This window comes from Musca domestica, unplaced genomic scaffold (genome assembly GCF_030504385.1).
Source record: "Musca domestica strain aabys unplaced genomic scaffold, Musca_domestica.polishedcontigs.V.1.1 1, whole genome shotgun sequence".
Classification (NCBI taxonomy): Eukaryota; Metazoa; Arthropoda; class Insecta; order Diptera; family Muscidae; genus Musca; species Musca domestica.
Genome location: NW_026712114.1, coordinates 18,230,967 through 18,246,558, shown reverse-complemented (window position 1 = coordinate 18,246,558; position 15,592 = coordinate 18,230,967). Strand labels below are relative to the sequence as shown.

At 38.1% G+C, this 15,592-nt stretch overlaps 1 long non-coding RNA gene across 1 annotated transcript in view; it reads left to right on the top strand.

Moving 5' to 3' along the window:
• Positions 1-14,828, top strand: part of LOC131801438 (uncharacterized) — a 48,260-nt gene extending 33,432 nt beyond the window's left edge. The window contains exon 3 of the long non-coding RNA XR_009341826.1: positions 14,589-14,828. This is a non-coding gene — a long non-coding RNA (uncharacterized LOC131801438). The remainder of the gene's footprint in view (positions 1-14,588) is intronic.
• The last annotated feature ends 764 nt before the right edge of the window (positions 14,829-15,592 follow it).

Sequence of the window (15,592 nt, the reverse complement as noted above, 5' to 3'; positions counted from 1 at the left end):
AGTAAACACGATCATTTTCTTTGTTTACAAACTGCTGGACAAGAAATATTTTCTAATCGGAGAAAACCAAATTCGACAGTTCCCACTTACTTTAGCTCTTTTGAGTCTATTTTCTTTCTATTGCGCTGTAAGTCTTGCACTTTCTGGAATTTCAATGGCTTTAACCCTAGCTCATTTTTCAATATTTGCCGAATGGAATATTGCGATATATTCAGCTCACGAGCCATTTTTCGGCCACTGCGATAAGGGTTTCGATCAAGTCGCTTCTTCACTTTTCGAACCGTTTTCTTCCGTCCACTTCCACTTGACGTCGGCCTACGCTACAATTATCACGGTAACGAGCGATGGTACGAGACACAAAAGATTTATTCACATTTAAATGCTGGAGTGCTCTAATGATAGCCACTTGTAGTTTTCCAGCCAAATATAAAGAAATCGCACTATCACGCTTGAATTCTATCACGAATAAATTTTTTTCTGGAAAATTCGCTTTTGTACCCTTGTAAACAATATAATGAGCTGTCACAGGAATAATTTTAACAGCTGTCGGGTGAGTGGCTTAGAAATGACAGCAGTCTGAAGTTGGTTACAAGCCAGTTATTTCAAAAAAGGCCCTGTATTTCCATTCCCCAAAAATATCTACTCCTGCCCTCTAAACTCAGATTTGGTGGCATTTAACTTGCTGCCAAAGGACAAAAAGCCACAGATCTCCTCTGTCCGATATTTTAATTGTGTGTTAAATTGCTTTTTGGCTGCAACACAATGTTCAGCTTCGTCATATTTGTTTCGATGTCCCCAAATTTGAGCTCTTTTGTTTTTTTTTTTTTTTCATCTTGTCATGTCACAGACAACAAACAAAATCGTATCATATTCTTCTCCATCGCTGGCTGGGCAGGCAGAGGCATTCGCTTAGGTTGATGACTTTAATATTTAGAATATAGAGTAAGGAATTCGGACAATGATGTCTGTCCCAAATTTTCGGTTGTGTTATTAATATGATCATCTCTTTCTCTTGATTATTATCTTCTCGTCATCATTGAATATTCTCATCATCTAAAAAATCTCAAAATTTTTGAGGCGCTTTTTTTGGTTTCAAAATGAGAATATTTTGACAGAGAATCTTAAATTATGAAGAACAAAAAAATTCGTGTGAAAAATACTTGACAAATTACTGTAAAGGACAGAATTTATTTTATAGAACTGATGAAAGAGGGCCGTATAAAAATGACAATGTGAGAAATATGAATACAAAATAGTTCACCATAAGTCAGACTGCAGGCATTCTACGAAGACAGCAGCAGCCAGGCCGAATTTTGAATACCCTCCACCATTTTTTTTAAATCTTTAAAATGCCGAATATAGGGAGTTAGCGGTATTTTGTGGCCTATATGAAGTCGTGGACCGGCATAGGCAATATTCTGTTACAGGCTGTAATACCCATTACGAAGTGCAAATACGAAATTTGAAACAATTCCGGAGAATAATGTAGCTAGATCAGCAAAACACTTACTACAGGGAGGCACCGTTATATGGGGGATATATGAAGACCTGGACCTGATTGGGAATTTTAAATACGAAATTTGAAATAATTGCTGTGAACAATGTATCTAAAACCATCAAAATACCGAATATAATGAGGTACTGTTATATGGGGGCTACGATGACTTGAACTTACATATGCATTTATTAAAATCATATAAATACCAAATAGAGGGAGGTACCGTTGTATGGGGGCTATACGAAGACCTGGACCTGCATAGACAATTTTCTGTCATAAGCTGAAGTACCCTTTACGAACCTCAAATCCGAAATTTAGTGTCCCTAAAATCATGAAAATACCGAATATAGGGAGGTACCGTTATATGAGGGATATACGAAGGCCTGAACCTGTATAGACAATTTTCTGTCATAGGTTGTAGTACCTATTGCGAACTTCAAATACGAAATGATAAATCGTCAAAATAGTTATATGATGGCTATACCTAAACGTGGACTCATTTCCAATACCAAAATCCCTGCTGACGAAACACACATGTCAGTAAAATTTTATCAACCCACATAAATTCGTTCGGAAGCAAATGTGGTTTTTACAGACGGACGGTCATCGTTAAATCGACATAGAATTCTATTCTGGTCACAAAAATATGGGGTGTAAAACATATATTTCGAGATATTACAAACGGAATGATAATCTTAATATACCCTACATATTATGGTGAAGGGTATAAAACGATTTCTCCGGACAACAATTTTTGATGATCATCAAAGAGATTATATATCTATGTGCAAATATGCGGCGCCAGGTTCGATTAAACCGTTCTATGCGTGGGCCTAAACCTGTTGGGAAATATCTGCAGCCTCACGAGAGGTTGGTCGAAATATGTAAAACATTTCAAAAATGTGCCCAATTTATTAAAGTTTTGAGACCTCCTACTGGCTCAGACATATATTGTTTCTGTTTTTAAATTCGAGTTTTAGCTTCGGCTGCGCGGCAGGTAACACGTTCCTGTTGAAAACAAATTTTGCCTCCTTTTAAATTTCTTGATCAAAAATTTATTCACCATGGCCCATTAATGTAACAGCCGCTCTTGCTCGAATATAAAATGGCCTCCGAGAAATGACTTATGCCTCTGCACGAAAATCCCCACCAAACAGTGACACGTTTGGATACATCGGCTTTTCAATGTATGTGTGGGGAGTTTCTGTGCCTCAAATGCTTCAATTGGTAGAATGCGGGCCCTGCAGGGTGAGATAAAAACTGCAACAAAGTCAAACGCCAAATTTTTTACATTTTTTTTTAAAATTTTATTCAATGAAAGAAAAAAAGTCGGAAATAGCATTAAATTTTAAATTGGTCACCTTTAGCTCGAATTATGGCCTTCAAACGGCCAATTTTTTTGGTATTTTTTTGGTGCCAACCTTGCTTTCTAAAACACTCCAGATACAATAGTCCAACGGATTGCTATCCGGAGGTTTTGGTGGCCATTGTGCGCTGGAAATGATGCGAGGAATCTCATTTTGTAACCATTCTTGGGTGGCGCGTGCTGAGTCCTGTTGGAATGTCCAAGGTCTGCTTCAATATAACCTCCAGAACAGTTTCGCGATAATATTCGGCATTTGTTCTGTCGAATTATTCGAGCGGAGGCGCTTGAATTCTTTGGCAACTAAACACGATCATTTGTTTACAAACTGCTGGACAACGAATGTTTTCTCATCGGAGAAAACCAAATTCGGCAGTTCACCACTTTCGGCCAAGCGAAGCAACTCTTTAGCTACACCACAAGGTGGTCAGGGTATTATGTCTTTGTGCATTTGTTTCTAACAGGAAAAAGGAAAAGAGATAGACCCATAGTTCCTTTTGATGATCTGCATAGAATCACATTCTGAGTCGATTTATGCATGTCCGTCCGTCTGTCCATGTATTTTTGTAAACAAAGTACAGTTCCCCTCTATTGCCCTATCCAGATGAAATTTTGCACAAATCATTTGTTTGGCCCAAGGACGAACCCTATTGAAATTGGAGATAATCGTTCAAATTTGCCTTATATTGTGCACCAAACGTGTAATATCAGTCCGAATAGTATGGAATTTTGCACGTACGATCAGATTTGACCTGAAAAAGTATGCCAAATTTGATCGAAATCGGTTCAGATATAGCTATAGCTCCCATATATATTGTTCATCCGATTTGTTATTTTTGTCCACCGCCGCCGTAATGTGCACTATGCAGCAACAAATATTTGGGGAAATATATCAAATACAGTTCAGAAATACATTTGCTAAATTTTATCGAGATAGGTTCAGATTTGGATATAGCTCCCATATATAACTTCGTCCGATTTAATTTTATTGTGCACCAAACGTCTAATATTTGTCCAAATGCGATGGAATTTGGCACTTACGACCGAATTGAGTCTAGAAGCTAGTATGTCAAATTTGGTGAAGATCGGTTCAGATATAGCTATAGCTTCCATATATATTATTCATCCGACTTGTTGTATTTGTTACCCACAGCCGTAATATGCACTCCGTAACAACGATATTCTGAGAAATATCAAATACAGCTCAGAAATATCTTTGCCAAATTTTATCGAGATCGGTTCAGATTTGGATATAGCTCCCATATATATTTTTAGCAGATTTCAAATTAATTGTGCACCAAATGGGCAATACAAGTCCGAATTTATAAGATACAAATGCTTCGTCATATTTAGTCCTTTGAACTTTAAATTATAATTATAATCATAGCGTGTATGATTGTATTCTCCCATAAAAACTTTCGGCCAAGCGAAGCAACTCTTTAGCTCTTTTGAGTCTATTTTCTTTCGGTGTTGTGTTGCGGTGTAAATTCTTGCACTTTTTGGAATTGCAATGGCTTTAGCTCGAGGTCATTGTCAAATAAAGGGTTTATGAACTAAATTTTGGCACCAGTACCTATTAACAATACACCATCATAAACCTTCATTTTATCATGGAACTGTCATAGAAAGAGGAGAAACCTTTCAGTACCCTTGAAGCTTAAAATGCAGAGCCGAGGAACGAATTCACCCACTGCTTGTGATTAAAATGCGACTAAACGTTTAAAAGGGGTCTAATGGCCCTACTTTATTCCAAAGTAATGAGTGAACATAAAATTACTAGCAGAGTCTCGAAACTTTTAAATATTAATGAGTTTTTCACACGAAGACTTATTAAACATTTATTTTGAAACCTGGATTTGCTGAGATTCAACCAACAATTTTTTAAGATTTTTTTTTTTTTAGAAATGCTACAACAATTGATTTTAAGGAGTATTATTCAAGGACCGCCCACCTACCAATGTTGTATTTTTTACAAAAAATATTGTCAAGGACTAGTAAAGCTGAAAATTTGGATATGTTTAAGGACACAAGGGTGGATTTCTAAAAAATATTTTTTCAAAGAATGTTGACCTCCAAATTTGGATTTTTTTGCAGAATTTTTTTAAATATTATTTTATTTCTTAGAATTTTTCAAGAACTGGCTGAGATATGTTTCCTTTAAAAACCATAATTGATTTTTAAGGGATATTTTATAGCATATAAAATATAGAATATCAGATGAATAAAGAATATCTTTTTGAGGACTTGCAGAGGTTCAACCGTTGACTTTCATAGTCTACGAGTATTTCGGTTTAAGAAAAACGGCATTAAAATTTGTAAATTGTAATTTGAAGAATATTTTTCAAATCTGTTTTTTTAAAGAACATTTTTAAAAAGTGAATTTTAGAAACTTGTATTAAAGGGGAATTTTTGAAGAAGATTGAAAGTTTTGAAGAATATTTTTAACTTATTATACGGTCCTCGTGCATCTTCTTTAATTTGGACCATGTAGCAGCACTAAACTTAGCACTTATCCCCACAAAGAAAGACAAGAATGAATTAATGTGAAACTGAATGATGAGGTGATCTGCGCTCGGTTGATGTTGCATAAAATATTCATTTTATTGCTTCGCTCATAACTGAACTTAAAACTGTATTACGACGATTTAGCTACAGCTTCAAGGGTGGCTCCATACATCAATATTTGCCAGCAACTAACCACCACCATGACGAGTAGAAGTACTCAAAGGACAAGTAGCTTTATGCAATAACTGACATGACTTTTTTCGCTCTCAATATTGTTGAGGTTGTTGTTGCTGCTGCAGTAAGTGAATGTTTGTGGTGTTGGTCGATGTGTCGCCTACTTGAGCCATGTTCTGTCCTGTTGTCTTTCACCTGAGCATTGATTTCGTCAGGGTTTTTTTCTTTAACATGTCTTGTCACTCGTTTTTTTTTTGTGTATGCCATTTCATTTTTTGTCAGATCCCACAAGTGTTTTTTTTTTCACATAGACAGACTCTACTCTTCCACCGGTTGATGGATGGAATGAGTCGTCGTCGTCGCCTTCGACGACATCAAGTCATTCCCTGCCACAGGAGAATTTAATCCGTTGGCCCCAATTATTCGAGTAATTAAGTATTAATGTGCGAAATTGTATCACCTTTAAGAAGGTTAAATAACCAAAAAACGACAAAGAAAAAAAAAGAAGCGAAAAGCAACAAGGAAGGGAGAGAGAGAGTTGGCGATCAGCGTGCAACAACAGCTAGCCCTCGGTGATTTTCCAAGTGATTTACTACAAATCGCTTGACTCCCAAAGTGTAGAATGTTGTTGAATTACAAGTTAATTTTGCGATACATTTTTGAAAGGTAAGAAGATTTGACATACGACGAGAAAGAAATTTAATATAATTCATAGCCAGGCGAAATAATTTACATATTAAGATTGATTGGGCCAAAAATTATGTAACACCTCGAAATATTGGTCCCCGACATAAAAAAACTATATATGGATCTTTCTATCTCGCCGAGCTGAGTCGATCTAGCTCCGTTCGTCCGTCTGTCCATGTTAATTTGTAATCACGCTACAGGTCGCAATTATGGCCCGATCCTCACGAAATTGATAATGGTGGTGGAGATAGGATCAGAATATAAGCCTATTGTTTTTGGAGATGATCGCAAAATACTTAGGGGTTGAAATGGACCAAAAACAAAAAATGTTCCTAATATTGCTGTTGCAATTGCAATTATAAACCAATCGACGGAATTTTAAATGGGGTTGGAGTTTAGGGCTGGGTAGGCTTTTCCCAATTTGGGTGTTGATCGGGGGTAAAATAAACCATAACTTTTATATTAAAAAATACGAAAATGTCCACTAAACCACGAATATTTTTAATGCCGCACAAATCATAAATACATTAATGACTCTTCTGAACATTACAGTGATGCTGATAGCCAAAATATCGGATATATAGCAAAATAGGTGCAATATATATGTAAAAGCAATATATCTTAGTTATTCTGCTCTTAAATCAAGAACCGCTGGACTGATTTTCACAATTCTCAGCAATTCGGATGGATAAAATCTAAGAAAATTGCTTTAAAATATTACTTACGCTTTCACATTCAATATTTTCTAACGTTTTTCTGCACCCCGCAACACTATGTGTTATCGTCCGATCCTCACGAAATTTTACAATGGATAGGGTTAGAGTCAGAATTAAAGTCTATTGTTTTTTGAAGATGTACATTTAGGGGTTCAAATGGACCAAAATAAAACTAAATTTTCACATTATGCATGAAAAAAGAATTATGAAAGGGACATTAGGACTATGACATTATTTCAAAAATCTTCCAAAATGGATTTGGACATAAGGGGGCTTCCAACATATTGTAGTGTTGTAGAGTATCACATGGTTGGTCCCACATGGCTATAGCCTTTGATTATTTATTTTTATACCCACAGCCATATGGCTAAAGAGGGTATATATCATCTGATACGGTCAAAACGTGTCTAGTCGAAATAACGGCTTTAGATTCTAGGTCTCTTTGGACCAAATCCGATCTAGCGATGTCCGTACGTCTGTCTGCCTGGCTGGTGCGCACGATAACTCTCGAAGAGAATATCCGAGTCAATTCAAACTTGGTACATCGTATTATTTTTGTCAAACTTAGATCGAGTTCGGAGATGGGCAATATCGGTACACTCCTTCTGGTACCTCCCCCACAAAAGGTCGAAATTTTCAAAAAATATATATATTTTGAAAAAAAAAATTGAAACGATAATCCGATTTTGCTCTATCTTTGCAAATCTGACCCTCCCTCACAAAGGGTCAAAATTTCGAATAATTACAACTCTTCTAAAATGTGATGTAAGAGTCCGATTGTCTTCAAATTTCACACATCCCAATAGTTTTGTTAACCTAAGGTCTGGTGTTAAGATGGAATAAATCGGTCCAAATTTGGAATATTCATTAAGCTCATAAAAAGCGAAATAAACATCCGATTTCATTTAGACTCGGCACATCTGTATATTTCTATCAACACAGCATCTGATATAAAGGCGATAGAAATCGGACCGTTCCTTCTGGTACCTCCCCCACAAAGATCAAAATTTTGAATAACCCAAACGTTTATAAAAACCGAAATAAGCATCAGGTTTACTTTATATTTGACACATTCCATTATTTCTACTAACACAAGATCTTTTGTGAAGATGAGAGATATAGGTCAACCCCTTCTGGTACCTCTCCCACAAACGGTCTAAATTTTGAATATCCATGAAGCTCATAAAACTCGAAATAACATTCGCTTACATTCAGACTTGGCACGTCTCAATATTTCCATCAACACAAGATCTGTTATAAAGATGGTAGAGATCGGACCATTGGGTACCTCCCCCACATAGGGTACAAGATTTTGAGAAATCAAACCCCCAAAGTAAGATAAATAAGCATCAGGCTCTCTTCTAATTCCACACATACGAACATTTTTGCTAACACAAGATCTGCTGTGATGATGTTATATATCTGTGAACCCTTTCTGGTACCTCGCCCACAAAGTGACACAATTTTCAATATTTTTACCTGTCACAAATTGCTAAGCAACTTAGCGATTCTTTACAACTTGCTATATCTAAATATTTCTCTTAACCAGAAACTTGAGATAAATATGGAATTTATGATTTCGCTTAAAATTTGATTTAAATATTCGTTTTTCTCTCTAATTTTGCCCATACCTATGAAAAGGGAATACTTCGGCCGACTATATCTCGTACCTCACGCGCATTATAAAATGTTCTTTAAATTGTCACATATTTCATATAAAGTGAACGAAGTAATAAGTAATATTTCTAGCAGATGTGTATAGGTCCGATACGAGGGTCGACAATTTTAATAATCATAACAGAACATTGGATGATGGTATACATCTGTCGGCAAAACCGACTGTTACTTTTTTGCATATTGTTTCAAAACCACGAATAAAGATAGAAAGCTACAATTTTGCACCGATCTGTCTTTTGTCTGCAGGCAGGTCAAGTTCGAAGATCGGCCCACGATATCTTATAGACCCCACATAACGGTACCTCCCTATATTGGTTAATTTGATGATTTTAGCTACATTTTCCAATGGAATTGTCCAAAAATCCGTACTAAAAGTTCTTTCTAAGCACTTTACCCTCTGAAAGAGAGATGTCTATATAGATCCCCGATATTCGATATTTTGAGATTATAGAAACATTATTCACCGCAGTTGTTTCAAATTTCGTATTTTGAATTCGTAATGTTTACTACAGCCTATGGCAAAAAATAGTATATGCAGGTCCACGTATAGGCTCCCTATATTCGTTATTTTGATAATATTCGCCGAAATTTTTTGATATTTGAAGTTCCTAATAGGTACTACAGCCTGTGACAGGAAATTGTCTAAGCAGGTCCAGGTCTTCGTATAGCCCTTGATGATTTTAGCTACATTTTTCACCGGATTTTTTTCAAAGTTTCGTATTTGATGGCTTATGACAAAAGTTGCCTATGTAGGTCCATGTTTTCGTTTACTTCTTTACTTGTTCTTATTTTGAATTTAATCAATATCCAATTCTGAAAACTATTTTCAATATTTTCACATGTACTGATATAGGTTTTTCTTTTCGTAACGAGCATTTCGAAGATATTCATTTCGAAGAATAACAAATTTGTTACGGTTACACTAAAAACACCTAAACCTTTTCCACTGCCAAAATTCGGCAACGACCACTTCAATACGCAACGTATTGAATCTCTTGTTAAATTAGTTCTTTACAATCAATTTTGCGATAATTCTTCTTCACACCAATTACACGCCGATCTGTGGTCGACACGCTACGCTTTGGGTTATCGCAAATTGTCACTTCTTTTAAGAATAATGCCTTGTTAAGTGGTGTCTTTGTGTGTGCGATGGTGTTGTGAGGTAACCCTTATCACGGCGAAGCAGTGAACCTGCCATCGATGTGCAACAACAAATGTCAGACCGAAAAAAACACAACTGAACCCAATTCCCTTTTTGTTGTCGAAAAAAAGCGTGACTGGTCAATTTGTCAATTATCCAAATGAGGGGAAGACATCCTCCGCCAGCAGAACCCAAGTGAGATGAGATAAAACAGATCACGAATATATTATGCAGCGATTACGAATGCAACCTACCGACCGATGGAAGGAAGATCAACAGGACAGCAAAAGTGTAGAAAAATAAAATATATATAATGATATTTACCACCTGGATGCAGGTGCTCTTGACTGTGTCCCCCTCTACCGAATAAGTAGCGCATTTTGGGCAAACAAACCAATCGAACGGATGTCAATTAGCTTAGAAACCAAAATGCACCATCTGATGAAGAAGCTGCCACTGGTGACAACTGCTGCACTCCATGTTTTCCTGTGAAATGTGAATTTGTTACTGCCATCCGAATCGGATGCTGACTGACGCTCCGTGAATGCATCCTCCCCAGATGCTTATTAAATTTGGCATGTTTTTCTGTTTGGTCACAATTTTAGTTTATTCACGTGATAACTTCTGGCTATAATGTTTTTTTTTCTCGGGTTGGCTTTGCCACAGCTACCCTTTGCCGGGAGGGCTATTAAATACTGTCAAAAAAGCAACATTGTTTGACAAAGCCCTACAGGTATAGCATACTTAAAACGAAATTTCAAAAAAGGTCTAGTTTCTAAAAATCCCGCTACCGCTCGAAAATTTTTGAGCCCAGCCTTGGGCTCCAAGTGGCATTTTCTATAGAAAATTTCTTGAGCCCAGCCTTGGGCTCCAAGTGGCATTTTCTATAGAAAATTTCTTGAGCCCAGCCTTGGGCTCCAAGTGGCATTTTCTATAGAAAATTTCTTGAGCCCAGCCTTGGGCTCCAAGTGGCATTTTCTATAGAAAATTTCTTGAGCCCAGCCTTGGGCTCCAAGTGGCATTTTCTATAGAAAATTTCTTGAGCCCAGCCTTGGGCTCCAAGTGGCATTTTCTATAGAAAATTTCTTGAGCCCAGCCTTGGGCTCCAAGTGGCATTTTCTATAGAAAATTTCTTGAGCCCAGCCTTGGGCTCCAAGTGGCATTTTCTATAGAAAATTTCTTGAGCCCAGCCTTGGGCTCCAAGTGGCATTTTCTATAGAAAATTTCTTGAGCCCAGCCTTGGGCTCCAAGTGGGATTTTCTATAGAAAATTTCTTGAGCCCAGCCTTGGGCTCCAAGTGGGATTTTCTATAGAAAATTTCTTGAGCCCAGCCTTGGGCTCCAAGTGGGATTTTCTATAGAAAATTTCTTGATCCCAGCCTTGGGCTCCAAGTGGGATTTTCTATAGAAAATTTCTTGAGCCCAGCCTTGGGCTCCAAGTGGCATTTTCTATAGAAAATTTCTTGAGCCCAGCCTTGGGCTCCAAGTGGCATTTTCTGTAGAAAATTTCTTGAGCCCAGCCTTGGGCTCCAAGTGGCATTTTCTATAGAAAATTTCTTGAGCCCAGCCTTGGGCTCCATGTGGGATTTTCTATAGAAAATTTCTTGAGCCCAGCCTTGGGCTCCATGTGGGATTTTCTATAGAAAATTTCTTGAGCCCAGCCTTGGGCTCCATGTGAGATTTTCTATAGAAAATTTCTTGAGCCCAGCCTTGGGCTCCAAGTGGGATTTTCTATAAAAAAATTTCTTCAGCCCAGCCTTGGGCTCCAAGTGGGATTTTCTATAGAAAATTTCTTCAGCCCAGCCTTGGGCTCCAAGTGGGATTTTCTATAGAAAATTTCTTGAGCCCAGCCTCGGGCTCCAAGTGGGATTTTCTATAGAAAATTTCTTGAGCCCAGCCTTGGGCTCCAAGTGGGATTTTCTATAGAAAATTTCTTGAGCCCAGCCTTGGGCTCTAAGCGGAGATTTTCTATAGAAAATTTCTTGAGCCCAGCCATGGGCTCCAAACGGAGATTTTCTATAGAAAATTTCTTGAGCGCAGCCTTGGGATTTTCTATAGAAAATTTCTTGAGCCCAGCCTTGGGCTCCAAGTGGGATTTTCTATAGAAAATTTCTTGAGCCCAGCCTTGGGCTCCAAGTGGGATTTTCTATAGAAAATTTCTTGAGCCCAGCCTTGGGCTCCAAGTGGGATTTTCTATAGAAAATTTCTTGAGCCCAGCCTTGGGCTCCAAGTGGGATTTTCTATAGAAAATTTCTTGAGCCCAGCCTTGGGCTCCAAGTGGGATTTTCTATAGAAAATTTCTTGAGCCCAGCCTTGGGCTCCAAGTGGGATTTTCTATAGAAAATTTCTTGAGCCCAGCCTTGGGCTCCAAGTGGGATTTTCTATAGAAAATTTCTTGAGCCCAGCCTTGGGCTCCAAGTGGGATTTTCTATAGAAAATTTCTTGAGCCCAGCCTTGGGCTCCAAGTGGGATTTTCTATAGAAAATTTCTTGAGCCCAGCCTTGGGCTCCAAACGGAGATTTTCTATAGAAAATTTCTTGAGCCCAGCCATGGGCTCCAAACGGAGATTTTCTATAGAAAATTTCTTGAGCCCAGCCTTGGGATTTTCTATAGAAAATTTCTTGAGCCCAGCCTTGGGCTGCAAGTGGCATTTTCTATAGAAAATTTCTTGAGCCCAGCCTTGGGCTGCAAGTGGCATTTTCTATAGAAAATTTCTTGAGCCCAGCCTTGGGCTGCAAGTGGCATTTTCTATAGAAAATTTCTTGAGCCCAGCCTTGGGATTTTCTATAGAAAATTTCTTGAGCCCAGCCTTGGGCTCCAAGTGGCATTTTCTATAGAAAATTTCTTGAGCCCAGCCTTGGGCTCCAAGTGGCATTTTCTATAGAAAATTTCTTGAGCCCAGCCTTGGGCTCCAAACGGAGATTTTCTATAGAAAATTTCTTGAGTCCGGCCTTGGGATTTTCTATAGAAAATTTCTTGAGCCCAGCCTTGGGCTCCAAGTGGGATTTTCTATAGAAAATTTCTTGAGCCCAGCCATGGGCTCCAAACGGAGATTTTCTATAGAAAATTTCTTGAGTCCGGCCTTGGGATTTTCTATAGAAAATTTCTTGAGCCCAGCCTTGGGCTGCAAGTGGCATTTTCTATAGAAAATTTCTTAAGCCCAGCCTTGGGCTCCAAGTGGCATTTTCTATAGAAAATTTCTTGAGCCCAGCCTTGGGCTCCAAGTGGCATTTTCTATAGAAAATTTCTTGAGCCCAGCCTTGGGCTCCAAGTGGCATTTTCTATAGAAAATTTCTTGAGCCCAGCCTTGGGCTCCAAGTGGCATTTTCTATAGAAAATTTCTTGAGCCCATCCTTGGGCTCCAAGTAGCATTTTCTATAGAAAATTTCTTGAGCCCATCCTTGGGCTCCAAGTAGCATTTTCTATAGAAAATTTCTTGAGCCCAGCCTTGGGCTCCAAGCGGAGATTTTCTATAGAAAATTTCTTGAGCCCAGCCTTGGGCTCCAAGCGGAGATTTTCTATAGAAAATTTCTTGAGCCCAGCCTTTGGCTCCAAGCGGAGATTTTCTATAGAAAATTTCTTGAGCCCAGCCTTGGGCTCCAAGCGGAGATTTTCTATAGAAAATTTCTTGAGCCCAGCCCTGGGCTCCAAGCGGAGATTTTCTATAGAAAATTTCTTGAGCCCAGCCCTGGGCTCCAAGCGGAGATTTTCTATAGAAAATTTCTTGAGCCCAGCCCTGGGCTCCAAGCGGAGATTTTCTATAGAAAATTTCTTGAGCCCAGCCCTGGGCTCCAAGCGGAGATTTTCTATAGAAAATTTCTTGAGCCCAGCCTTGGGCTCTAAGCGGAGATTTTCTATAGAAAATGTCTTGAGCCCAGCCTTGGGCTCCAAGGAGGATGTTCTAGATGGATGGCTCTAAGGGGTACTTTCTGTAGAAAAATTCTTGAGCCCAGCCTTGGGCTCCAAGCGGAGATTTTATATAGAAAATTTCTTGAGCCCAGCCTTGGGCTCCGAGGTGAATTTTTATATATCCTTTCCTTGGGTCCAATACCAAATTATTCTGTAGCTCCTTCTTCATTCGTTGTTTACCATTTCAAATCCAATACAATACTGCCAAACATCCAGCCCTTGTCAAACATGATAATTGGTGCCTATTGTGACCGCCCTGATAATCCCATTTTAAGCTTAACCGTGTCCGACAATTTGTTGTTTGGCTTAATGAGCTTTAACACCATCAATTTGTCACCTCTTGTTAGTGGTTTTGTCGTCCGTTCGCCTGTGCTCCTGGGTTAGTCCTGTGGTCGGGTGCTTTCTTTTGAATTTCGTGGTTTGAGTCAAACTCAGGCAATCTCAATGACAGTGGTCACTTCGAGTCCGGGCTAATTTGTCAAAAGAAGTCTTAACTTCGTACATTGTAGCCACTTGAAGCTCCTTCGGACAACAATGCTGTCAAAAAACGGCCACATTTTCATTTGTCAGGTAAAGTTACAAAGGATTTTTATCCGACTAATCCGGCATTTTTCGATTATGTAATTATACACAAAATTACAAGTATTATGGAATATTTTTGTTGTATTTTTTTGTAATGTTGTACTGTTGTTGTTGTTTTTAAAAATCCATGTTTACATCCTTCCACATTTATCGGCATTTATTTTTTTAAGGTGCCGTAATGCGGAAAAATATTTTCGTCCTTTTATGTGGTTTTAATTGCAATTGTTGCTCCTTGAAGAGGATTCTTTTCCTCCATTCATGTGTGTGTCCAAACAAAAGATTTTCTCATGCCTAACTTTTTTATTTTCCTTTTTTAATTTTTGTTTTTATTTTTCAGAGTTTCCATTTCAGAAGAGATTTTTTTTCCTTTGACCACAAAAGTGAATTTTCTTCTTTTTTCGGATGATGTGAATCGTATGAGGAGAAAATCCATTAAATTGCAATTGCAGATTTCCGCTTCCGCATGCGCGTTTTATGTGTGAAGAATGTAGGATAATCCGATAATTACACACCACAATTCACCGACCGAAGGGACAGAACACTGGAATTTACTTTGGGTACGTAGGCAATTTGCTGAAAGCGGCGAACAGGTAGGTGGAAATGTTTGCAATGCATGTCGGTCACGTGTTTTTGTTTTTTTTTTAAGAAATTAAAAATTATAAAAAAATTGATGTGGATATTATGGTCAACTACGAAATTTCATACTTGAACTTCGTAGAATGGAAAATAGTTTTGGTAATTTTGGTATGCTTTTAGTGCGATTTTCCAAAATAGTTGACATAATGTGACTGATGCGTAAAATTGATAATTTTTAGATTTCCCCGTTCCCTTAAAATAAATATTTAGTACATTTAAGCACGATTTTCCAAAATAGCTACTTGATGAGCGAAAATTAGAGATATTTATGCTCTTTTATTATACCCTCAGTCATATGGCTAGAGAGGGTATATATCATTTCACACGTGCCTCGTTGCACCAAATCAGTTTCAGGACAATTGGAGTCGATCTAGCGATATCCATCTGTCCGGCTGCCTGGTGCCCACGATAACTCTCGAAGTATCCGATTTGGTTTAAACTTGGTACATCGTAATATTATTATAAAACTTAGATCGTGTTCGGAGATGCTCAATATAGGTCCACTCCTTCTGGTGCCTCCCTCACGAACTTTTCAAAGAAAATATTTTACTGCACAGAAAGAGAAAGGATAATCCGATTTTGCTCCAACTTTGCAAATCCTAATATTTGCATTAGTGCCAGGTTCGGTGTGAAAATGGGCAATATCGGTCCACTCCATCAAGTACCTCCCCCACAGAAGGATTAAAATTTTAAATAATTATAACT